The 25,900-nt window shown below is 40.9% G+C and overlaps 1 protein-coding gene across 1 annotated transcript in view; it reads right to left on the reverse strand.

Annotated features, from left to right (window-relative positions):
• The window catches only part of Atg7 (autophagy related 7), a 246,640-nt gene that overhangs the window by 48,339 nt on the left and 172,401 nt on the right, over positions 1-25,900 (reverse strand). The gene's annotated exons all lie outside the window — the stretch shown is intronic.

Below are 25,900 nucleotides of genomic sequence, written 5' to 3' on the forward strand. Positions count from 1 at the left end.
GAGGTCAACCTGGGCAACTTAGACCCTAATTTACTAATAAATAAATGTTAAATAAATAAATACCCCCAAATAATATCTTAAAAGAAATATTAAATATTTAAAAAATACTAAGGGGAATTTAAGCCATATTAATACATTTGTATGATTCATAAAATCTAAAATGCAAATACATAAAGTAACAGAAATTGCTTCTATTCTCTACATCCTCCCTAGTACGCTAGTACAGTTGATTGAGCTGTCTTTTTTTTAAGTATAAATTGTAAAAGTTCACTATATATTTTGAATATCATCCCTTATTAGAAATATGACTAGCAAATATTTTCCCCCATTCTGTGGTTTCTCTTTTCACTTTCTTGATAATGTTCTTAAAAGAACAAATGCTTCGGGGCTGGGGATGTGGCTCAAGCAGTAGCGCGCTCGCCTGGCATGCGTGCGGCCCGGGTTCGATCCTCAGCACCACATACAAACAAAGATGTGTCCGCCGAGAACTAAAAAAATAAATAAATATTAAAATTCTCTCTCTCTCTCCCTCTCTGTCTCTCTCTCACTCTCTCTTTAAAAAAAAAAAAAATTCTCTCTCTCTCCCTCTCTCTTTAGAAAAAAAAAGAATTTAAAAAAAAAAAGAACAAGTGCTTCAATTTTGATGATGTCCAAGTTATCTATTTTTTTTCTTCTGTTGCTTTTGGTGTCATATATAAGAAATTGTTGCCTAATTTAGGTCATGAGGATTTATGGTTATATTTTCTTCTAAGGTTTTAGAGCATTGGCTCTTGCTTTAAGTTTATGATGCATTTTCATTTTTGTAAATGGTGTGAAATAGAGGTTCAACTTCATAATTTTGCATGTAGATTTAGAATGGTCCCAGTACCATTCTATATCCATTGCCTGGTTTGCATCTTTGTCAAAACTGAGTAAGTCATAGATGTATGGGCTTAATCAACACGACAATCCTTTTGTCAGCACCACAGTTTTATAGCAAGTTTTAAAATCAGGAAACTGGAGCCAACAACTTTACACTTCTTTTTCAAGATAGTTCTGGCTGTTATGGGTCCCATGAATTTCCATATACTTTTTTTTGCTTGTTTGTTTTGATACCAGGGATTGAACCCCAGGGGCACTTAATCACTGAGCCACATCTCTGGTCCATTTTAAATCTTTTATTTAGAAACAGGGTTTTGCTAAGTTGTGGAGGCTGGCTTTGAACTCTTGATTCTCCTGCCTCAGCCTACTGAGGTGCTGGAATTACAGGTGTGTGCCACTATGTGCAGATCCACATACATTTTAAAACCAGGTTGTCAATTTCTCTGAAAAGGGTAGCTACAATTCCAATAGAGAATGTATTGAGTTTGTAGACTAATTTGGAGTATAAGGCCATCTTAATAATATTAATTATTCCAATTGAAAAGCATGAGTTATCTTCCATCTATTTATAGCATCTTTAAGTTTTCAATTACAATTTCAGAATAAAATATTGTACTTATTTTGTTAAATTGACTCTTGAGTGTTTCATTTTTTGATGCTATTACCTATGGAATTGTTTTTCTGATTTCATTTTTAGAATGTTCACACCAACTTTTTAAAATACAATTGATTTTTGTATACTTATCCTGCAACCTTACTGAATTCATTGATTAATAGCTCTTTTGTGGATTCCTTAGGATTTTTTGGACATAAAAGGTCAGGTAGAGTTTTTTCCTCTTCCTCTCCATTTATTTATCTTCCCTGATTGACCTGGGTATGACCCTTTAGTTTTGAAAAAGATTATTGTCCAGACCTAGAAGCAGCCATTGCTCCCAGAAGTTGTGCCGACTAGGTTCTAGAGATGTAGTCACCTTCTCTGGCAGTTGTGTATTTCTACAGTGGAAAGGGGACACAGCCAGTTAAGATCACTAACTTGCTCTGATCCATGGTTAGCAAGTAATTCCATGGTAACTTTGGGTTTCCATGTAGAATGTGTTGACCAAAGGATCTGAAGAAAAGACATCCCCCCCTCCCCACGAAGTTCTGTTTTTCCTCTAGTGAGTTCATATGTATCAACTCTGGGTACTCTGACAAGACCAAGTTTCTGGGCCTTTATAAGTCAGGGCGAGACTGTGACCGATGCAGGTGGAACTGAACTAAGCAGTCAGCTGGCAGCCTGGGGAACCCCTATCCCATCATTTCTATAACATCACTGTACTCTTCCAGGGCAGAGCAGTGTCTGCATCAAGCACACACCTGAGGCTATCTTGCCAAGTTCTTTCTGCCCCAGTTTCATCGCTGAATAACAACGAGAACATAATCACTCCTCAGAGCTCATTAGCTCTGTATGTTGGCCCATGTCAACAGAAAAAGCCAAGGAATCTTTAGACACTTTCAGCCCCTAATCCAATATGGTTGCATATATTCCCAGTATCTCAGATTTAGAACTGAATCATATGACCCATGGAAGGGGTTCAGAGGAACTCAGCAAGCAGCTCCCTTTCCCAAGAAAGACAAAGGTGAGTGGTACCCTGAAGGGCACACTCCAGGAGACGGGCATAAAGGCTGTCAGCAGAACCTGGAGAATGTCTGGGCAACAGGAAAATCCTTTCTTAAGAAAGGTCATTTGGCTCACACCATCAATCAGGAGAAAGAGCAGAAGCACTGGATGCTGGCTCCCTGAACACACATGCAGACAAGAGCTCTCCTTCCCAACTTCAGTGTGCAGAGAGCACCTATGGAAGTTAAGACATATTGAATGGCTTGTTAACATTTTTAATAGATACTCTTTTATTTTATGTACCTCAAACTCTTGTGCTTATTTAGAAGTAGATACAATTATTTCCACACTATCCTGCATTTTGTTTTCTTAGCTTTAACCACTGATACAAATATTGATGCTTTATTATCTGACCACTCTGACAAAACGAGTGGAAATAGATAAAGCTGCCCTCAGTCTACTGAGCTCCATCTTGCTCATTCCTGACACAGCAGCATCCCTTCCTTCCTTTTCTCTAGTGCCATGCCCTTTTCCTGTCTCTTCATCAGGCCTCCAGCTCTTCCTTTCTAGTTCATGTCTTTCCTGCCTGCCAAAAGCACTTTTCTAACAGGCCCTTCTGTGTTTCTCCTCCACCCAACGTGTGAATCTGTGACTCCCAAAATCTTCAAGATATGCCATTCAGAATGCTTCCCAGCCTGGCCCCAACCCCCCAACCTTCCCCCAGCTTTATCTCTCAACATCATTCTTCCATGCATCCTGCTCTCTGGATACCTTAAAAAAAAAAAAAAAAAAAAAAAAACTTTGAACTGCCGTTCTTGTTGCTTATCTTCTCTGAAAATCCTACCATTTCTCAACACAGATCAAATGGCTCCTATTCTGTGAAGCCTTCTTCTTCTCCAAACTGGAATCATCCCCACTTTGGATCTGTACACCCATCCCTTATGTGTTTCTGGTGCGCCTTATATAATTTCTTCATTTATAAATGCATGTATGTGCAGCCCTTAGCAGCAGATCACAACTTTAGTGAAGGCAGACCCCAACCCCTAGATCTAGCACAATATGGGATAAGTGATTGTCCTAGTACTATAGTTTAGAGCTTGAACATCCCCTAAAAGCCCATGTGCTAATGGCTTGATCCCCGGGTGCTACTGGGAGGTGGCAGAATCTTTAAGAGGTAGGACCTAGTGGAAGGAAGTTAGGTCATTCCTCTTCCTTTCTCTTCTCCCTGGCTCAGGATGTGAGTGGTTTTGCTCCTACCATGATGTGCTGCCCCACCAAAGGCCCAAAATCATGGGCCAATTGACCATAGACTGGAACCTCCAAAGCTGTGTGCCAAAATAAACCTTTTTTTCTTTATAATTATCGCAAATATTTAGTTATGGTAACAGAAAGCTAACACACCTAGTATCTATGGTTAAGGAGAATAAGGCTTTTTAACATAGAAGGAAGAAAAACACTCATTCACCAGCCTGCTTCAAGGAGAGGTTTCTAAAAGGGATGATGCAGATTACGAGTTAAATGGTACCACAAGCAGCCTAGGACCATACCAGGAAGGTTTCTGATGTTACAACAGTTTTTTCCCTGGAGTCCCACTTCTTCTCATAGGGCCTGCCTATCGTCTAGGGGCCCACATTCCACATCTAGCAAGAAGGAGAGGAGGGAAAAATTTGGCTGGTATCCTCAGCTTTGCCTGTCAAAAACATAGCTGGGGTAGTAAATCACTGGAGAGCATTAGGCATGAAGAGTTTCTCCAAGAACAGTTTTTCTTCTAAGAAATTTTATTCAATAGGTCTGAGGTAAAGCATTTGGAACCTTTATTTTGAAGAAAAACAAAAAAACAACAACAAGAAACAAAATTTCCAGCAACTTTTATGAATCACTATCCAAATTAAAAACCCTGATGTAAACCAGGGCATGCTCAGATAGACGCCCACTTTTATGAGTCACAAATCCCTGAGGCAGGAGGAGACTCAACCACTGAATTCCATATAGTGATTATATTGGCAAGAGGAGGATACAGAGAGAATGAGAAAAGGGCTCTCAAATCTGTCTATATCATGTCCACGGAACAAGCATAGGCACCGGAACTGGAGCGTTAGTTTTACTATCTATAGAAATAACTGAAAATGGATGGATTTTCAACTAAAATACAATAAAGTACTGTGCTATGGTGAAAAAGGCTGAAATACACTAAAAAATAAACCCCAGTGGAAGATTTCTACAAACAAAATCATAACACCAATGGAAGAAATTGAAAAAAGCTGGGTGTGGTGGTACACACCTGTAATCCCAATGACTTGGGAGGCTAAGACAGGAGGATCCACAAGCTCAAGGCCAGCTTGGGCAACTAACCAGGATCCTGTTTCAAAATAAAAAATAAAAATGGCTGGGAATATAGCTTAGTGGTAGAACCCCCTGGGTTCAATGCCCGGTACTACAAAACAGGAAGGTGGGGGGAGAAAAAAAGAAAAAATTAATTGAAGAGAACACAAAAAATGAGGAAAGATATCCTATGCTCATGGATTGGAAGAATCAATATTGTTAACATGTCAAGTGATTTATGCAATTTTTATCAAAATACCAATGACAATCTTCATAGAACTTGTAAAACCAATTAAAAAATTTATATGGAACCATAGTAAACCACAAATAATTAAAGCCAACTTAAACAAAAAGAACAAAGGAGGAAATATTATATCACCTGACTTTAAAACATACTACAAAGCTGCAATAATCAAAATGACATGACATAGACACAGACCAATGGAAGAGAATAGGGACTCTATAAGTGGACCTCCATATCTATAGCCAATTGATTTTTGATAGATGTGCTAAGAATATGTACTGGAGAAAGGACAATCATTTCCATAAATGGTGCTGGAAAAACTGAATATCTACATGCAAAAAGAGTTAAAACTAGACCCTATCTTCCATTAAATCAACTTAAAACAGATTAAAGAAATATAGAAGATCTGAAACCATGAAACTATTAGAGAACATAGGGAAAATGCTTCAGGACACTGGAATTTTTTGGACAAGACCTCAAAAGCACAGGAAATAAAAGCAAAATAGACAAATGGGATTACATCAAGCTACAAAGCTTCGCACGGCAAACAACAGACTGTAGAGGCAATCTATGGAATGTATACATCTTATGAGATGTTGATATAGAAGATACATAAGGAACTTAAAAAAATGTTTGTTTGTTTGTTTTTTATTTTGGTATTGGGGATTAACTCAGGGGTGCTTTACCACTGAGCTACATCCCCAGCTTTATATATATATTTTGTTTTGAGATACGGTCTTGCTAAGTTGCTAGGCTTCACTAACTTGCTGAGGATAGCCTCAAACTTGCAATTCTTTTGCTTCAGGCTCCCAAGTCACTGGGATTACAGACATATGCCACTGTGTTCAGCTGGAACTCCAAAACTTAACAGCAAAAAATCTAATTAAAAAATGGACAACAGAGCTAAACAGACATTTCTAAAAGATGACATATAAATGGCTAACATGTACTTGAAAAAATGCTCAATATCACTAATCATCAGGGAAATTAAAATCAAAACCATGATGAGATATCACCTTATCCCAGCAAGAATGGTTATATCAAAAAGACTACAGTGGGACTGGGTCTGGGGCTCAGCAGTAGCGCACTTGGCTGCCTGGCATGTGTGAGGCAATGGGTTCATTTCTTAGCACCACATATAAATAAATAAAATAAAGGTCTATCAACAACTTAAAAAAAAAAAGACTAAAGATAAATCCCGTGGAGAATGTAGAAGAAAGAGAACATTTAGCCTGGTGGGTAGAAATATAGTGCAGCCACTGTGGAAAATAGTATGTAAATTCCTCGAAAAATGGAACTACTATATGATCTGGCAATCCTACTCCTAGATATAGGAAACGAAATCAGTATATCAAAAAGACCTCTGCATGTCTGTGTTCACTACACAACTATTTACAACAGTAAGGAAAAAGAAACAACCTGATGAATGGATAAAAAAATATAGTGTATCACATAATGGAATACTATTTTGCCATAAACAAGAATGAAATCCCGTCATCTGCAACAACATGGATAGAACTGGAAGTAAGTGAAGTATGCCAGGCAAAGAAACCCTATTTAAACATTACACAATGTATACCTGTATCAAAACATTACACAATGTATACATGTATCAAAATGTCATGTTACCTCATTAATATGCAGTTTGGTGTTTTTGTTATCTATTAAAATACATTATTAAAAATACACTCACTTGAAAAAAGGGAGTTTAGGAGCATCAAAACAACCTGACATCATTATATAAAGGTGATTTAAAATATGGAACTAAGATGAGAGAGTACCTAGAGAAACAACACATAGGCAGCAAGGTTATTGAGGCCTCCACAGTCATAATAAGCACAAATGGGGAGGGGCTGGGGAATGGAAGGGATCACTATGAGGGACTTCATCTAAATATCTCACTTCACTTTTTGGGTGAGTGGTGGTAACCAGATTTTCATTGAGTCATTTTGCATGTGCGAAGTATGTCAAAATAAAGTTAGTAATAAGAACCAAGTTCTCTGTCAAATTTCCCCACTGGGTACTTTAATGTACCCAGGGCAAAGCATGACATCCTCTGCCAGTTTACCTGTCACCTTCTGGTGAGAGGTGACACTGGCATCCTTGCCAGCCTCTGGGGCTCCTGAAGGCATTAGAGTTCTTAACATGGACAAGGTGAACTGCTTAAAGGGAACAGTGCCTCAAAGCTGGCAGGTGAGGTGGGAAGCCTCACTAGTACCATGTGTTGCTTCAGAAGCCTCAGAGCCTAGTATCTTTATAGGTGTCTCAGGCCACTGTGTACCTTATAGTTACTAGCTGTGTGATTTAGCCAAGTCACTGGACCTTGCCTGGCCTTGGTGTCTTCCTTTATTTGCCAAGGAAGATGTTTAGGTCCTCAGATAAGTTCCTTCCCACTATGAAAATCTTTGGGTCCAAAGCCACAGTCAAAGGATTATTAGTTCTGGTCCATAATCACTAGAAGTCACCTCCAGGGATAGGTACTTCTCCCCCCTGAGTTCCAACCCCAATGCCAGGGCTCTCTCTGGTGTCAGGGTAAACAAGTTATATATTAAGAGAATCCCACAGAAATATTCTCTCACACATCTGAGTCACAGTGAAAACAGGAAGCCCACACCTTATTTTAATCCCTGCCCTGAGGACCAGCTCACATGCTCACCACCTTCAACCAGCTGTAAAAACGCCCTCATGGAACCTCCACAGGGATGAGGCCAAAGGGCTGCTCTGAGCTGGGGTGGCATAGTGGGCCGGGAGAACCTCCTGCATGTGGTAGCACAGTTGGGAAGTCTGAGAGGGACACAGACAAATGAACCCTCCCCCAAGTGGTCTGGTGGCCCTAAGCATTCTTATTTCATGTACCCAGCTGGAGGTCAACAGTGAAACTGTGCATAGGACCAGAGCTTAAAAAAAAAAAAACAAAACAGTATTTTTTTGTTTGTTTGTTTTAAAGATGGAGATGTAACACACAGTGCAAGATTAAAAAGTTTCCCAGTCCTGACCCACATTCAACTAGTATTTCCTTTCTCCAGTAGCAATCACCACTGTCAGTTTCTGGTATACCCTTTAGAGAGTGTTTATACCCATAAAAGCATATAAACAAATGTATATTCATACATTATTTTTTTGAAGGTACACTACTAGACGTATTCTGTACCTAGGTGTTCTGTAATAATATTTTAAGTTTTTGTTTGAAAAATATCCCATGTAGAGAAACTTGAATGAGTACTCCTGGCTGTTCACCTACATATAGTAATCAATAATATTTTGTTACATTTCTCAATACCTGTTTACTTTCCCCCCAATCATTCAGAAGTCCTCAGTTGCAGACATCCTTGGAATATGTCTGCAAATGTCCCTTAAGGACATTCTCATACAACATTACTACATCTAGGAAAGTTAACATCAATTCAACAGCATGGAGTCCATATTCAAATTCCCCTGTCCTAGGGGGAAAAAAAAACTTTTTTAAAAAATTTTTTGTTGGGGATCGAATCCAAGGCCTAAAGCAGGCTACGCAAGTCCTCTACCAATGAACTACACCACCGGCCCTAAACTTAGTTTTGTTCTTGTTTTTCTATTTAAAACATTGTGTCCTAGAGATTTTTCTGTGCCACTTAAACAAAAACTTCTCCAAATTTCAATAACTAAATAGTAGTAGTATATAATACCTATTAAGTGTTTACTACATATCAAGCACTTTTCTAAGCTTTTACTTCTGATGGATTAATTTTTGTTGTTGTTGTTCTTATTATAATTTCTTAATTTAATACATGCTTTCTTTTATTTTCATTCATTTCTGCAAGTCATATAAAAACCTTAGGCTAGTGAATTTTTCCTATCACTGTATTAACTGTACTAAAAAAAAAATGCATGTTTAGAATTTTCACATTATTCTCCACATGGCCTAGAATTTTGGTTTTGTTTTTCACATTGACCCAACAGTAATTTTTAAATTTCCCAGAGGGAGAGTTTTATTTTCTAGTTTAAAATTATTTAATGTGCATTTTTTAAAAAGCTATATAGCATAGTGATATGGTTTTTGAGCTATTTCTACTTTTTGGAACGTATTCTGGTTTTCTTGGCATGACACTACATAGTCAATGTTTGTGGCATTTGGAAAGAAGGAGGTGTATCAACAAATCTACCTTATTAAGTAAGGAAACAGCAGTTTCATGTCTCTAGCTCCTCCGCCTCAACAAATTCAGCTTGTTAGAATCCTACTTGTTTTACATTTTGGCATAGGGCTTTGAAAAGTTTCATTCTCTCCATGGCCATGCAATTATGTTGATACCAGTCTTAGGCTACATATGCTGCTACTGAATTAAAGAAACTTGGCCCTGGAATGAATTAAAAGGTCATCTAAGACAACCTCCAGTCAGTACAGAAAATTTTTACAGCATCCCCAAAAGATGTTTGAACAGATTTTATTTGAATTATTGCCGTGAGAACTCAGCATGTTGCTGAAGCTGTGGCTCTTGGGGCCCATTAGGTGGTAAAGGATTAAGATGCTATTAAAGCTTCGTGCATTAATGAATGCCTGTAATCCTACTTAGATGGCTGAGGCAGGAGGATAGCAAGTTTGAGACCAGTCTGGACATCTTAAGAAAGATACTGTCTTAAAATAAAAAATACAAAAGTCTGGGGAAGTGGTTCAGTAGTAGAGCATTCAGTAGTAGTAGGCCCTAAAAGTAAAATATCAGATTTGGCACCACTATCAATAAACAAATAAATAAATAAATAAACTAATAAATATTTATTAACCACTTATTTGAGGATCTTATTACCCAATGCACCTTGGGGAACAAGCAAGTGTTATTACACCTATATTCTAGACCCTTGGCTACCAAACTGTGTGTCACAGTACTTGGGCACTTCAGTGAATCCATCAGTGCTGTGAGATATTTTAAAATTTTGAGGGCGTCAACATGATACCCAACATCTGTCAGGCACTGCAAAAACCTCTAGATCAAAGTGGGTTTATAGTGCCAATGTTAGTTTGTGCCACATTCCACTTGACAATCCTATGACTTTGCACAACTGGGTTTTGGGCAGAAGTTTTGCAAAAAGCATGTAGAGTGCAGATATTAAAGTAGAACAGGACAGGAGTATGGCAGGGCCCCCCCTATTCTGAGGTCAGGGGACTAGCTGTGCAGTACCAAACAGCATTGCTTGTCTCATTAGTAACTGTTTTTTCAGGAAAAAAAATTGGATTTGGTTTTTTACGTGTTCTCTTCAAATGGCTACTTTTGTTAGGATATAACTATGCACTTAGTAAGTTGTTTGATCCTAACTATTAATAAATGGCACATAGCAATGGCACATTTCTTTGGGTCCAGAGCTCTGTGGAATAATTCCTGAGACTCTAGCAGCACTGGGGACTGAGGAAATTAAAGAACTTGTCCACAGAAGCTCACAGCTGGTTTCAGAGAACAGAAGTTATAGCAGCAATGCCACAAGAGTAATGTACAGTTCTGCTTACAATGTCTCCTACATCAGGAGCTCAGAGCTCCCAGTCTAAGGCACAGAAAGGAAAAAGAATGTTTATGTGAGCAGAAAGAATAGGGAATGACTGTGGCATGTTTTGGAGTCACTGAGACACTGTTCTGACTGGGGGCTCTTGGAGGACCACTGAGGAGTTTGGATCTTTAATGTGGGGGCAGTGGGGACATACCTGGTCACAGGGATGAGCTGCTAAAAAAACAGTTTTAAGATTAATCCTAGTGAGGATGCTAAAGGGACTGGAGGGATGGGAGCAGGTAGAGGGAGGTGGCCTGTTATATCACACAAAGAAGTGATATTATATCTGAAAAAGCAATTCAACTGCACAGCAAAAGCCTGTACAAGGTAGGTATCAGTCCCCTCCTTCAATAGCACTGCTACATGGGATACCATGCTGCAAAGGTGCCAAACCATGACTTCTGATAACAGAAATTGGATTCTTTGACTGTGCTGAGAAAACTGCTGCTTTAGAAATCTAACTGGGGCACATAGGAATCAAGTTGGTGGAAATTCTGTTTGTAGACCATAGTCTTGATTCCAGGAAAGTATTAAAAAAAGAAAAGGTGGAGTGGGGGTAGATTGAATTAGAAGAAAAATACTGGCAGGACTCAAGAGATCTTGGTTTGAGTCCTAGTTGGATCAAAGAGTGGTCCTGGGCCTCAATTTTTCACTCTTAACCCAAAGGTCTATGGGGCTGGGGCTCAGTGGTAGAACACTCGCCTAGCATGTGTGAGGCCCTGGGTTCAATTTGCACCACTGCATATAAATAAATAAAATAAAGGTCCATCAACAACTAATATACAAACGAAAAACAAAACAAAGGTTGATGACCTAAGGTGCAAAGAAACATTAAGTCTCCAATGAAGGGTCACATCTATCTGATGAGTCAGATCAAGTCTTTTGGTGCACTTGTAAGTAGAAACAATAATGCAGTTTTAAGATTTCATGCCAATATTTTCATTTATGCCAACAAAAGCCCCTATATTATTAGAATTTTATAATCTGGGCTCCTGTAAAGTATTATTGTTATAACAATAGTTTATATACCCAATGACAGATATATTATGGGGAACTAAAACCAGCCTCATGTACCAAAGCTGCCTCTTGATGACAGCTCACAGACAAAATCTAATATGAAAATTAACCAACTGATCTACCTCAATGCTTCAGAAAGTTATGATAACGCAGCCCACAGAGGTAGCCTATAAAGAATTCATGATGCTTTACTTGAACTGGGTTTAAGATAAAATGAGATTCCACATTCCCTGAAGTGATGGCAACATGAAATGTTAGTGTTTTGGTGAAGGGTCATGCAGGTCTTCTCTGGTTGATTGTTGATTGATGTTCTGTATTTTCTTCAGTACTGAAGATGGAGCCCAGAGCCTTATACATGCTAGACAAGTGATTTGCCACTAAGCTTTGCCCTTAGCCTTCTGGTATTTTAAGTGCCCCACCCCCAATACTGTCATCCCTCTGAAAATCCCTAAGGTCTTTTGGGAGGCTCTGGTATAGTAAAGACATAGAGCCAGGACCTCAGTAGACCCCAGAGAGGACCAGGATAAACCCGGCCCCATCTGCCTCCGATGCAGTCCTGTGCTACAGCTTTTGCCGTGGTGGGTGGTGGTTGTTTTACAGTGGAGGAGCGGGGCAAAAGGGGGAGATAAGCATTCTCTTATCCTTGGGAAACTTGTGGGATCACTTCCCTCAATGAGTTTAGCAAACACAATCTCCACCTCCCACCCCTCCTTACAGGTCAATGAACCCATTCACAGATAGGAAGTGACCCGAGGCACGGTGTGAACAGAGACCATGCAGTGGTGGAAAGGCTTGGAGAGAAGGCTGCATCCTGTTTAACTTGGCCTTGCCATTGCCATTGCCAAACTCTTTCTCTGTGAATGTTTTTTTTTTTTCTTTTTTTTTTTTTAAGTGGAAGAAGGATAATGTCTTCCCTCCAATGACCTTTTCTCCTATGAACTACGCCAATCTCTGTATTTTTGAACCTGCTGATTCTGTATCACTGCCCCTCCTCTGTATGAGCCTGCTCTTCTATGGGGGTAGGAGGACCAACCCTGCATCTACCAACATCATAGGAAAATGCCTGGAAATGAAAAAAAGTGACGTACTAGCAAAAGATTATGTGATGAGAGCGAGTCCTTTCCTTGCAAATGAACTGAATTAACATTTGCTGTGAATTAACACCATGACTGTCTTTCTTTGGACCATTACATTAAGAGAAAATAAAGGGTGAATGTGGGATATTAAAAACAAGGAGATGAAGCATGCTGACGACTAGAACACAGGGAGAGTTCTCTAAAATGATTATTAAAAAAGGCAAAAGGGAAACTTGGCACTCATAGCTGGTTACAGCAGTGGCCCCTGCTTACCACAGCTTCAATCACATGCTTATAAGTGTCTAAAACCTCTTCTCACAGGGCTGTTCAGTCTTGTTTCCCATTCTGAACTCATGAAAACTTCAGATTTCTTTTTGTTTTTAAGATCCAAGTTCCTCCCTACACTTGTGCTCACTGTGTTCCACCTTGTTGGGCTCTTCTGTCTGTCAGAATCTTTTTGGATCCTGATTTTAGCACTCCTTCCCACTTAGCATCATCTGTAAATATGCTAGGTGTGCCAAGTTTGTCCTAATCTAAATCATGGATAAAAATGGAAAAAAAGAAAGTTTTGAAGTCTTAATCCTTTTGGCATATCTCCTTCCCCTGAGGCATGAATGGTGCTTTGTGCAATACTACACATATAATAAATGCTTATACATAATTGTTGAATTACACCAAATTCTACCCCATATCAAAGAATGCTATAATTATATCTTCTCGGTGATGATGGAATCTGTCCCAATTCTTTCTTGTTGTGTTCATTTTCTTTCTCTCCTGCCCTCAGAACTCTGGGAACATGATGTAGTCTGTAAGACCCAGGGAATAAATGTTATGTCGATAACGAGTCCTTTCAATCGGATTTCAGAATCCGTTCTGATTGGCCACAGAGCTGGTCTGCAGAAAACTCAATGCATTAAGGAAGATAACATCTGTGAGTCCTCCAATTTCCTGTTTGGCTCCAATGTCAATATAATAATAGCTTCTTGTAGATATTTTTACGGTAGCATTCACAGATTAAGCTCTACTTCTAAATACAAGGATTTTGAGTGGGGGAGCACAAGCCAAAAGGGGGCTTCTGGGTACCTCCTGCAAAACCACCATCATATCTCATCACATTGCTCGCTGCAACAGCTCAGCATCATTGGTGCAAGGAACACAGTGAAAGGGAGCACAGTGATGCAACTCCTCTTTAGAGGAACTTCAAAGCAGACCAGGACACACATAAGAAAGCAGGATCCTGGTGCACTGGGAGCTCACTGAGCCTGCACTGACTCTAGGAACTACACACTTTGTCCACTGTAGAAAACAATCTTGAGGTTAGGACACCTAGAAAATGGGGCCAAGGTGACCTGGTGTCTGTTTTTCTTCTCTTGCAGATTCTGGGATGTGATACAACAGAGCTGAGAGGATGGGGATGTCACCTTTCCTCCCCCATGAGCTGATTTTGGGGGTCAAGGAGATAGTAGCAGGCATATTAGAATGCGAAGGGCAGGAAAAGGCAGGAAAAGCACTCCTAAAATCAATGCTGTTTTTTGTCACAATAACCACTGATTTTTTTTTTTTCCTTTTTTCTTTTGGTGGTACTAAGGTTCAAATCCAGGGCCTTGTGCATGCCTTAATTCTGAATTCTTAAAATGATATTATATAGGCAAGGTGAGCTCAGGAATGGGCATAAGATGGGGAAAAGTTAATCTAGAGTGATACAGGCATTATTGGAAGAGGTACTGACTGCAAGGAGGGTCTGGAGAACTAAAAATTTTCTATATCTCACCCTGGTGGCATTTACACAGGTGTACAGGTAAAAATTCAGCAAGATGTGAATTTAAGATTTATAAGCTAAACTGTATATACTGATGTAAAACTCAAGGAAAAGACAAGAGAAGCACTGCTATCTCTGTGATTCACAGTGCTGGGGGGAAAGGGGCTCAGCTCTTATCACTGAGATGTCTATGAGATACAGAAGGCTACTATTATTTAGAGAGGTTGATGAATTTACTATGCATCAAAGTCCCCTGTCTTTCAACACACTGAATTCTAGCTCATGGTGAGGCCCAGTGCCAGGCTGGACAGTTCCCTGGAGCCAGGAGGAGAAGGGTGGAGGCACATGGAAGGAAGAGTGACTGTCTTGATAGGACTTTCCATGCCACAGTGAAGAACATCCGCTCGGGCCAATTTGCACACCAAAAAGACATGGGTCTGTGTCAACAAGAATCTTTCTTTGCTGCTGGCTTTAGAATACGGGACAAGAGGTCAAAGGAAACAAGTGAAAGCGTAGACTCTGACCCCAGGGAAAGGCAGTAGGTCTGAGGAGTGAGATAGTGAGGCCTTGAGGCCCTTCTTGAAAGGGCTGGATGTCCAAACACCCCAAGACACTGTGCACGGCTGTTTCCACAGCTGCCGCTGGCACCCAGCCAGGGGCTCTGGGGCGGCCGTTCCCTCTCTCACACAGCATCAATATGCTCCTGTTGTGAACTTTCCAGTTCAAAGTCTGGCAGAGCACAGCGTACTGAGAGCAGTGATGGGAGAGAGGACCTGGGTATCAGGAGGGGGAGGGGAGGATTCTCAGGATGCAAGATAGTCTGAGAGGAAAGCCTCAAGGGAAAGGGAACTGATACCCACTTTCTCTATGACCCCAGCACGATGCTACATGTCCTCATGAATGTTCCCACAGCTGGTCTTGACAATCCCTCCCCCCACCCCCCAGTGCAACCCACCAGGACGAAATGACTTGCTGGTGGTCATATTAGGTTAAAGGCTGAGGCAGTTCCTGGAACTGAAGCCGAGACTGAGACCTGCACCACTCACCAAGCCTCAGGACAGGATCTCGAGTCCTGTACTCCAAGCTCAACAAGACTCTTGTCATTTTTGGCACACTGGTGCCGAGGGAAACTCAGGCCCAACTTAGGAAAGGCTCATACAATTCATTGGTGGAGATTCTGTCTGTATTTCTGTTGCAAAGAATTGTCAAATGTAACTTAAGTAAGACCTTATTCAGTATTCTAGAAATAGGAGAAATCTGAAATAATAACCCGCTTTGTGAAATATCAGAAATGTGGAATGCCAAGTCCTTGTGGTAAGTCACATCTGCTTACATTTTGCTAGAGGATGTATGTGGGCCTTAGAACTTACAGCAAACAATAACTTTGACCCTCCAAAAAAATGGGGTAAATTATGCCTGAGGAATTCTGCCATTTTAACCATTTTTAAGTGTACAGCCCAGTGGCACTAAATACCTTCATACTGTTGTATGAACATCACACCATCCACCTCTAGAACTTTCTCTTCCCCTACTGAAACTGTCCCCACCAAACACTAACTCCTGTCTTTTCTCTGGAGCATCAGCTCACAAAGAACTCTGCATAAAGTACAAGCTCAGGAGGTGCACAGTGAAGAAAAATGAAATTTATAGTCATAAAAGAAGACCAATTATTATATAATACAAATAAGATGGATGAAAGGGAGCATATGTTTTTCCGTAACTAAAGACTAATAGCAGCTGCTGCTGAGAAGAGCTGGAGTAATTTATGACCTGCTTACACTCCTGGAACCAACTCTGACCAAGACCTCTAGCTCGTTAGCAGGTGGTAGTTAAGCCTAGTGTTCCAAGTGGGAAGAAAGACAGCCCAGGCTGCCAGCAGTGGGGGGCTACTTGTTGAGCTATCACCAAGTAGACAGGTCCTGGATGCTCCCCTCAGAAAGCCTTCCTTGACAGCTGTGAGCTGGCAATGGCCTGGATTTTAAATCCTGGTGAGCAAAAAGATTTCACAGATCCTCTGATACACTTCCAGCCTAGATGGGAGGCAAAGCCTTCCCCAGTATCTTTAGATGAAGCTGGGAACCAGAGAGAACCAATGACAAGGCTTTTGACGGATTCCCAGGCACTACGCAAGCCCCTAAAGCTTGAACGAGCAGCCTGGTCACTTCCATATTTATTTTATAATCTGCCAAGGACACACAGTCCTAAGTGCACAGGGTGAGATGAAGGAGATTTGTAGGAAGAAGCTTAGCTGGGTTTTCAGAAACGGAGGGATTACGCAGCAGTGATCAACAGAGCCACAGGCCAGCCTCCCTTGGCTATTTTTTGCTAAGTCTTTTCTGTTGTGGACAATGTGGCTGTCTTAGATTTTTCATTCACTTGATGACTGCTGTTCAACAGCTTTTCTTTTCCTCTTTTGAAGACGTGCCTTACTTTGGGCTTCATTCTTGGAAGACAAGGAGGCTGGGAAGGTGATCCTGAGCTGGCACAAGCTGAGAGTGCTGCACTCCAAGAGAGGGGGCCGATAAATATCTGAGCTTTGGAAGAAACTTTATGGTGTTTGGATTTTGTGCTGGCACCAGGTTCTGGGTTTGAAGCACTCTGCTGTCACACGGTGAACAGCCTTTCCCAGAAAAACTCTATAAAAATGAAAATACTTTATTGCCCTGGCCTTTGACTCTTTGAGATTCACACAAATATGGCAATCTCTTGCAACCTTTAATCTAATTAAAATGGAGTTTGCCTAAAGAAAAAAATGAGCTCTCCAACTGTCCATTTCACTTTCTGAAAAGCACCAGTCTTCTCTGTGGCGTCCAGGTTTTGTTTGCTACGCACCAAACTGTTATTTCACATACGTGAAAAGAAAATTGGCATCAAGTCCACATGAACTACACTGCTGGCAGAGGCAACACTACAGCTCGCCATTGAGAAGATTAGATTCCCAAGAAACTCCTCGAGCCGCAGCCAATATCCACAAACTAAGAAAGAGTATATGCATATGTGCAAACACATACTCACAAATTCAAAGAAGCTGTTTTCTCCCTGAGTGTTCAGGTATGATCCCATTAGTCACTCAAGTTACCCAGAGCTTAAATATCTCATTTGTGCACATTAAATACTAATTGAATGATAAATATACATTAATAAGAGAAAGGGAAACAGAATTATTTTTCAATTTCAAGCCTGTACATTTCAACTGTCTTCCTTATTTGTGCAATAAATAGGACAATACATAACTTCCCTGTAGGACTCACCAGATCATGTGGGTGAGAGAGTGTGTGTTTGTGCGCGCGCGTGTAAGGGTTGTGTCTTTTTAAATTTTTATTTTAAACTGTGGTTTATTTTTCAAGGTTTTTGGCTATTTAAACCTGTTGTTCTGCAGGCTGTTTCGCTTTTGCACCCATAGATTCAAATATGGAATCAAACCAAGAGAGAAGTGAAGAATTTTATCACCTAAAACTGCTGTGAGTGGTCTTTACCCTGAGATAGTGATTGAAAAACTGTAAGCCCTGGAACTCCAAATTCTGTGTCCCTTGGTGGTAATGCAGAAATAGTAACCACCTCAATGTAGAAGGCATCTTTAATTTGCACCTGGCCCTTCTCTTTAGGACCCTGACTTTAGACTACACATAAAGAAAGGGACTGGCAAATGACTCCCAAAAAGATGAGGCAGTCATTTGAAATTCAGATGAGTACTTTTATACCTTGGTCTTACAAGGTGGGATTTCTCTAGGAGAGAGAAGATTTACTTTGGGAAAACATTTAGAGAATATATTTTAACTTTAGATAATTTAAAGATTTTCATATTCATTTAGAAAAATAATCACGTTTTTCTCAGCCATTAGGGTACCACTATGGGGACAAATTTTTGACAAGTCCTTAACAGAACTGTCAATCCCGAGACTGCATCTTCCTTGCCTCACCCCTTGGATGACATGTGATCCAAGCTTGAACAATCATATCACCTCCTGGGCTCCAGGAATCAGTCCTGAATGGGATATATGACCCAAGTAGAGCCAGAGACCTTTCCTGACACTCACTAATGGAAGGTGGGAGGTATATGTTTTCCAATGGAGTTACTAAGATAGGAAGATGAGAATCCACAGCTATTAACAGCTATATTTTTTTGCCACAGGGAAAAGGCTGTGAGCCATCCTCAGAAAGAAGTAAACTAAGCACAATAAAGTTTAGCTGAGAGACAGACAGTGAGCCCAGGAGACACTGAATCCCAGTTTTGAGCCCTGAGCCCTGGTTTCTGCAGTTGTTCCTCAAATCCTATGAGCAGTTCCAGTAACATTCCAGCTACTTAAGCCAAGAAATTCCTTCTTTGCTCAGGTTGGTTAGAATCTGCCAGAACTGAAAAAGTTCTGAGTTAAGCAGAGACCCATCTGAACTTGGCCATTACCCCGTTGCTAACTCCTTCAGTAATCAACAGCTTTCCAGCTGTGTGGTGATGAATTCCACTTATCTTTCACACCAACTTTTTATTAGTGGCATCCCATATCAATTTCTATGTCAAGAAAAGAATATCAAACTTTCACAATTAGAGAGAAAAAAACTTTCCAGTGCTTGTGTATTTTTTTTTAAAGCAGAATTATATAAACAGTCTGCATTTCTTAGCACATGGAGAAACTTACATTCATTACTGAACATATTTATTGACTCAGGAGATTGCAGCACACAAATTCTTATCCACATCTTATTTTTTAACCACTGTTCATCTGCCTTATGTGAACAAGACAGGCCAAGAATGAGGCTGGAGAGGAATAAAGGAAAAGCTTTCTTGCAGAGAAGCACTTGAGTCTTCCTCCATATGTTTATATCTAGCTTACCCCCTTCATCCAGAGCCGCAGATCTCAAAGACGCTGGCAGGTACAAACATGCTCCCTTTTAATTACACCACCAAATTGCTGCAATAACTGATTGCCAGTTAAATAATTATAATCAAGTGCCCATTGTGCATAACAATCATTTAATGACTGCCATCCAAAAACACTGTAATAAAGAGAGCTTTAATGAAGAAAACTGGAAAAGTGCCAAGGTTTTATGGCAGTTTGCTTAAAGGGAAAGAGAATCATAATCTGTATTTAAGATTCAAAGAAGCCTTTAATCCAGATGCTCAACATTAAATAAGGGAGTAGAGTCATGTTTTGATCAAAAGTTACTGCATGCACAAAAGAAAGTAACATAAATGTTCTTTTAGAAAAAAGCTCCAGTAAATTATATTAAGTAAGTGTTTGTAGCCATTTGCTTTGGGGGAAAAAAAGGGGTGGAGGGTTGGGGGGGTGGAGAAAACCATCTGATTTTCATTGTGGACAAGAATACTTGGCCAAAATAAAATAAATTAGGATAGGATTTGATTTGATTTGTTTAATATCATTGGAAAATAAAGTGAGTTACCATCCCATCTACCTTCCAGCAATCATTCTTCTTCTATGGACCCTATTTATTTCTGTGCCCTCACTTTGCCAGGATAGGACTGTATCTCTGGAAAGTGGAATTATGTTCTGACACAAAGTCCTAATTGAAATGGTTTGGATGATCTCAGCTCTAGCAAATTCTAATTCTCATCTAAGAAAAATAGAAAAATAAAATAAAAAAGCTCACCGTGTAAAATTCAGACCTACTGGCAGCTCCTAGCCACTGCTGAGGCTCGGGGTGTTTGGCTAACAACACAGGGAGACAGCAATTTCTCCAACTGCAGCCATTTTCTGCAAACTGATATGCAGCCTGGCTAGCAGTAAACTCCACAGACTCCAGATTTTGTTCTAGTGAACAATGGAGAAAACTAGCAGCAAGAGCCACTCCTATCAAGGAAGCAGGAAAAGCAAGCCCTACACCAAAAACTGTTCTGATAGGTGACACTGGATTTGGGCTCCAATGTTCCCTATACCTTAGGGAGCAAAGAAACGGGACATGACCCACACTTTGCAGTGGGGTTCCTGTGCCCAAAGAAGCCCTGCAGTCCTTGGGAAGTCGTGATGCCACCTTGGGGCTGTGAAAGTACTCTAAGCATGGGGAACACAATCACACCAGGGGTTAATTTTTGTCCCAAGGTGAACATTTAAGATACAACACACTGCCCTGGCATTCTTAAGATAGCCTGAAATGCTCAGATTATGGGCTGGGTAAGTGTGAAGAGAGATGGACAGACAGATACAAACTCAGGTTAGGTAACACATCACCTTCCTGTCTCAGATCTAGGGCACAGGAAGGTCAAAACAGATTTTCCACGACCATGTTAACTTAAACCTGACCTAGGAGAGAAGGTACAAGAATTTAATTCTGGCACTGGGGGATTTTTCTGACATTTTAAGTTGTCAAAGTCAAAAAATATAGAAATGAATCTTTCTTTTTTTTTCTTTTTTTTTTTTTTTTTTTAAGTGGGGATGGGGACGAATCTATTAACAAAAGAAATTACTTGGGAATAAAGAATCAAATTGCAATCCAAGACATCCATGCGTAGGCCATGGTGGCTGCTGATAAGTCCAGAGAACAAAGCAAATCTTGGGGGTTTTATTGGGACAGATACATTCATTCACGTTGATGTGAAAGAAAGTTCATTGGCACTTGAGGTGCTCTGGGGAGTCGGCAAGCTCTGATTGGAGAGCTGTAGCAGTTACTATGTAAAGCTATTAGTAAGCTGGAGGTGTGGCCCAGTGGTAGAGCACTTGCTAGCATGTGCCAAGCCCTAGGCTCCAGCCCCAGCACTGCAAAACAAAACAGAAACAAAAAGACCAGGACACTAATCTTAAAGTTATAGTTGGAAGTTTCATCATTTTTTGCTAAATAAAAATAGTCTAAAGATAGGGTAGGTTGCTTTGTTGAGCTGTTCCATGAAGTGGTCCCTAGAGCAGGCATATGTGACCCACGAGTTTCACTCTCTTCCCCATGGCTCCTCCACTCCTTTTAAATAGAATCATACTTAATTTTAGATCAAGAATTTTCATGAAGAGTGCCAATAAATTTTCCTTTGGGAAGCTGCCGTTTTCTCTCTTGGGTTAGAGACATAGCTAACATAGCCTGGGTTCACCAACCCAAGCCTCAAGAGCTCCTAGTGCAGATCTTTTCCTTCGCATCTCAAAGTAACTGCCAAACCCCAGGGCATTCCATGTGTTTCCTGACAGGTCTCACACAAGGAGCTGGGCACCTGCCAGTCATGCTGCTCCTATCCCTTCTCCTCACCCATGTGTATTCAGAACCTAAGCTCTGTCCACCTCCCTTTGTAATAGGGAGCTGATGGGGGTTTTGGCATATGGCTGTGTTTGAGAACTTGTTGGGGAAATGCACATAAAGCTACCTGTTAAAATGATGAGTTCCCAACAGACGGGGCTATTACAGTAGCACATCACTAACTTTACGAGAAAACTCAAGTTCCTTTGCAAGATATGTAATAATAACAATAGCAACACGATCAACCTTGCTCACCAAACACTCCGAACATTATTATTTCCTGCCTTTCTATACCTGAATCAATTCCCCACATAGCAGCAAGGATTTTCAAAAAACATCAAAGCCAGGTACAGTGGCACATGGCTAAAATCTCTGCTTTTCAAGAGGCCAGCCTTGGCAACTCAGTGAGACCCTGTCTCAAAATTTTAAAAAGGTCTCAGTGATAGAGTGCCTGCCTGGTACATATGAGACCATGGTTTAATCCTCAGTACCACAAAAATCAATCATTTCCTGTCACTCTCCTTAAAGCACAACATACACTGGTTCTCATGGCCCATGAAAGCCTATGTCACTTGCTCCCTTTCTCCAATCTCTCTCCCTATATTGTCCCCCTAATTCCTCACACTTTGCCATGCAGACTGTGGCCTTCCCTGCCCTGCCTCACACCAAGGAAACTTGTTCTCCACTCAGGTCTCTGAAGGATGATCCTTCTGCCTCCATGGCTCCTCCCACACAAATTTGGCCCCCTTCCCTGAACTCAGGGTTCAGCTCAGAAGCCACCTTCTCAAAGGGAACCTTCCCACACTAACTGGGTTAATTCCTGGCCTGTTTCCAATTTGTGTATCCCTGCACTCATCCACTGTACCCCAGCACCCTGCTTCTTTCTCAATGTTGTGCCCATCTCTAGCTGAAAGCATCTTTTTTCACTTGTTCATGGAACTAGAATATAATAAGCTCTAGGAAAACAGACACCTTGCCTCAGCTGTCTTGACCACAATATCCCCAGTTCTTAGAGGAGTCGAAGCACATGACAGATGCGGCAGAGCCCTGCATGCCGCTGCCACTTAGTGGGCCTTAGTTTACTGCACACTCAGTTAGCCTCAGCCGAACTGGACTGAATTCAACCAAATGGCATATCCAGGGCACAGAGAACATCTTTCCCAGCCACTGTCTTGACAAATGAGATGTACAATGACAAGTTCACAATTGTGACCCATGCTTATGAAGAAGTTCATGGGCTCTTAAAAGCAAGTAACATGGAGATTGAGCATATGCAAAGAAATTTAGGGCTCTCCAGTATTGTGGGGTTCAAGAGAAGTTGTAGGAGATGCACATGACTACATTCTCAGCACAGTAAATGAAATACCATACTGTGGAACTGGTACCCGGGTTATATTTAAATTAAACTCTTGATTTAACACTTACATGCACTCCCAGCGAGGTTCAGGCAGAAGTAAAATAGATTTGAGAGTCAGAATTCACCATTTTAATGTGAACAGCACTATAACTGCATTTAGCAACAATCCCATCTTAAATTCACACTTGTCACTGCAAACGTGTTAATCTTATGCCCTTGGCTTTACTTTAGAAGCTGGATCTCATGCTTTCCCAAGTATCCTAGAGCTTCGAGGCAAACCTTTTGGAAGATGGCCTAGTAGACTCAGAGCTGAATTCTATATTTCCCACCTGTGGCAAAGTATCTTCTCTTAGTCTTAATTTTCATATCTTTTAAGTGGTGGTAATGATACACATCCTACAAAAGGATGCTATGAGGAACAAATGGGATGATCTGGAGAAAGGATCTGTTGGTGTATTCAACAGAAAATTAGTACTCAAACAACATTTTCTGGGCAAGCAGTAGAAGTTCAAAAATTCTACGTGCTATTGTTAGGGAAAGCACACTGGGTGCTGCAGTTTTGCTTCCTGAATGTCCCCCAAAGGCTCATGTGTCAGGTTTGGTCATCAGTCTGTGGTGCTATTGGGTGGTGGTGGAATTTTCAGGAGGTGGGGCCTGGTGGGAGGAAGTTAGGTTACTGGGAGGCAAATACATGAAGTGGACACTGGGTTCCCCAGCCTGTCTTTCTCTTCCCAGTTGCCATGAGGTGATCATCTTCCTCTACCACATGCTCCCACCATGATGTACTACCTAAAGCAATGGCACCAACCATGGTCACCTACCATGGACTGAAACTTCCCAATCTGGAAGCCAAAATAAACCTGTCTTTTCAAGTTAATTATCTTAGGTATCAATGGCAGTAGCAAAGCTAACTAAGACACTGGGAAATACCAAGAAAACACAAGTTATAGATGGGAAGAAATAAAACAAAGCCCAAAGTGCAGTTTTATGAGTATTCCCAGTATAGGAAGAAGGTGTAAATAGTGGTATTTTATGGCTTGATCAGGGTGAAAAGTGGCATCCAGCAGCTAAATACTAGAAAGTCAGAAAACAGATGCAGCAAGAAGTTTCTGAATATCAGAAATGATCAGTTAACTATAAAAAGAAAGTTAAGGCCAAGTATTTTCCTAAAAATTGTATTTGCTTTAAACCTATGTAGTATGAAAGAACTCACAACAGGATTCCAGCTTAAAAACCACTGGGAATGTAACCATTCCTTGTGATGCCAAGAAACACAAGTCATCACGACAAATTGCTGTGTGCACGTCACTGGACAGCCCAGGTTCCCACACAAACTCTGCAGCTGTCAACCAACACAGAGGCTGTGGTAACAAGTCAGGCAAAAACAAGCAGCAAACTGACCATTTTCAAAAATCCTGTGAAGCTGGTGTCCACAGAAAAAGGATAACATAAGCCACTTACTTGGGGTCTCTCTTATCATTTGGTTATAGGGAATAAGAAAAAATAGCAGGAACAAAAAAGAAAGGAAATATAACCATAGTTGGCATTTTGTTCAGTTTTTTATTAACCATGACAGTTTTCTAATTTTTTTTTTTTTTTAAACAAATTTCTCCCTGACCTTCAGGTCACGTGGTTTGGGTGGAGATGGAACATACCCCAGATCTGAGAAAGAGCAAACTCCATCCCTCATTATGATGACTGGGTCATTACCAATAAAGCAGGATCTTAGCTAAGGTCATTACAAATCAGCTGCTCCTTTCCACAGGAGTGGCAGAGCTTGAGGATATCGTCCTGGGGCTACCAGTTGCCATTTTGCTACCATGAGGCAAGAGCCTGCCCAACAATGGGGATATATAGCAAAAAGCCAGGGAAGGGAAGGAGACAGAAATAAGTACGTTTTCTGATTATTATGGCCCGATTCTTCATCTCTACCTCCCCACATCCAATCATCCGTTTGTTCATCAAAAAACGTTCTAAGTGCTGAGCTCACAAATAGTGATGATTCACTATAAAAAGTGGGAGAAAGGACTCAGGGAAACCCTCAGGTAGGATGAAGTCTTGAAGGCTAAGAAAGTCTTTGCCAGGTAGACAGAACAAGTTAAAATGGGAAAGTAGGAAGTGCACAGAGTCCAGGGGGATGAAGCCAGGTTTGCAGCTGCCTGAGGCTGCTGGGCTAAGGAGTTTACCTTGTCCTTTGGCAGTCTCTGAATACCATGGTCAGACCTTTTGGAAAGGGAAGCCAGGTGGCAGGAAGGGACAGAGAATGAATGCAGGGCTCACTGGGGCCTTTGCAGTCAATTGGAAATGGCTGTGGGGAGTTTGACAGAGAAAATCCAGACAGGGAGGCAGAAGTCTATGATGAAAACCCCAAACTACTAAGAACTAATTCCATGAAGATGACCTGAGAATAATTCTGGTCCATGGAGTTAACTGCATCTCAGAGGAGAAAGACTGATGAGAATGACAGGACAAGAAGGTGATCAAGGGCTGTGCTTTTCTGAGGCTCCAAGCCTCAGAACTTCCTTGCCAAGGCCATCTCTCCAACCTAACTCTGGCCCACTCTCAGGTGCTCAGCTCAGCTCAGCTCCCAGCACCCTACAGGGAAGGCCAGGCTTCATCCCCTCTGATGGCCCCTGGCCTACTCCTGTATGTCTTCCTATCTTTTCCCTTTGAACTACTCACTGATTATACTTTTCTAAACCTCAACATCCTCATGTGTAAAATGGGAATCTGACATTAAATAAAACCAATTTCATGGAGCCCAGTGCATGATACTACTCAGTACACAGAAGCTGCCACACTTCCTGCTACAGATGAAAGAATTTGTATCACTAAGAAACAGAGATATGCTCACACCTGGCAGTAGCTGTTCACTGCTGGAGATTTCTGCATCTTACAATAAATTGAATTTTGTTGTAACAGTAAGACAGAAGCACTTTACTGGGTAGTTAAAGCACACAGACACAAATGCATTGTCTTC

This window comes from Callospermophilus lateralis, chromosome 20, assembly GCF_048772815.1.
Source record: "Callospermophilus lateralis isolate mCalLat2 chromosome 20, mCalLat2.hap1, whole genome shotgun sequence".
NCBI classification, from domain to species: domain Eukaryota; kingdom Metazoa; phylum Chordata; class Mammalia; order Rodentia; family Sciuridae; genus Callospermophilus; species Callospermophilus lateralis.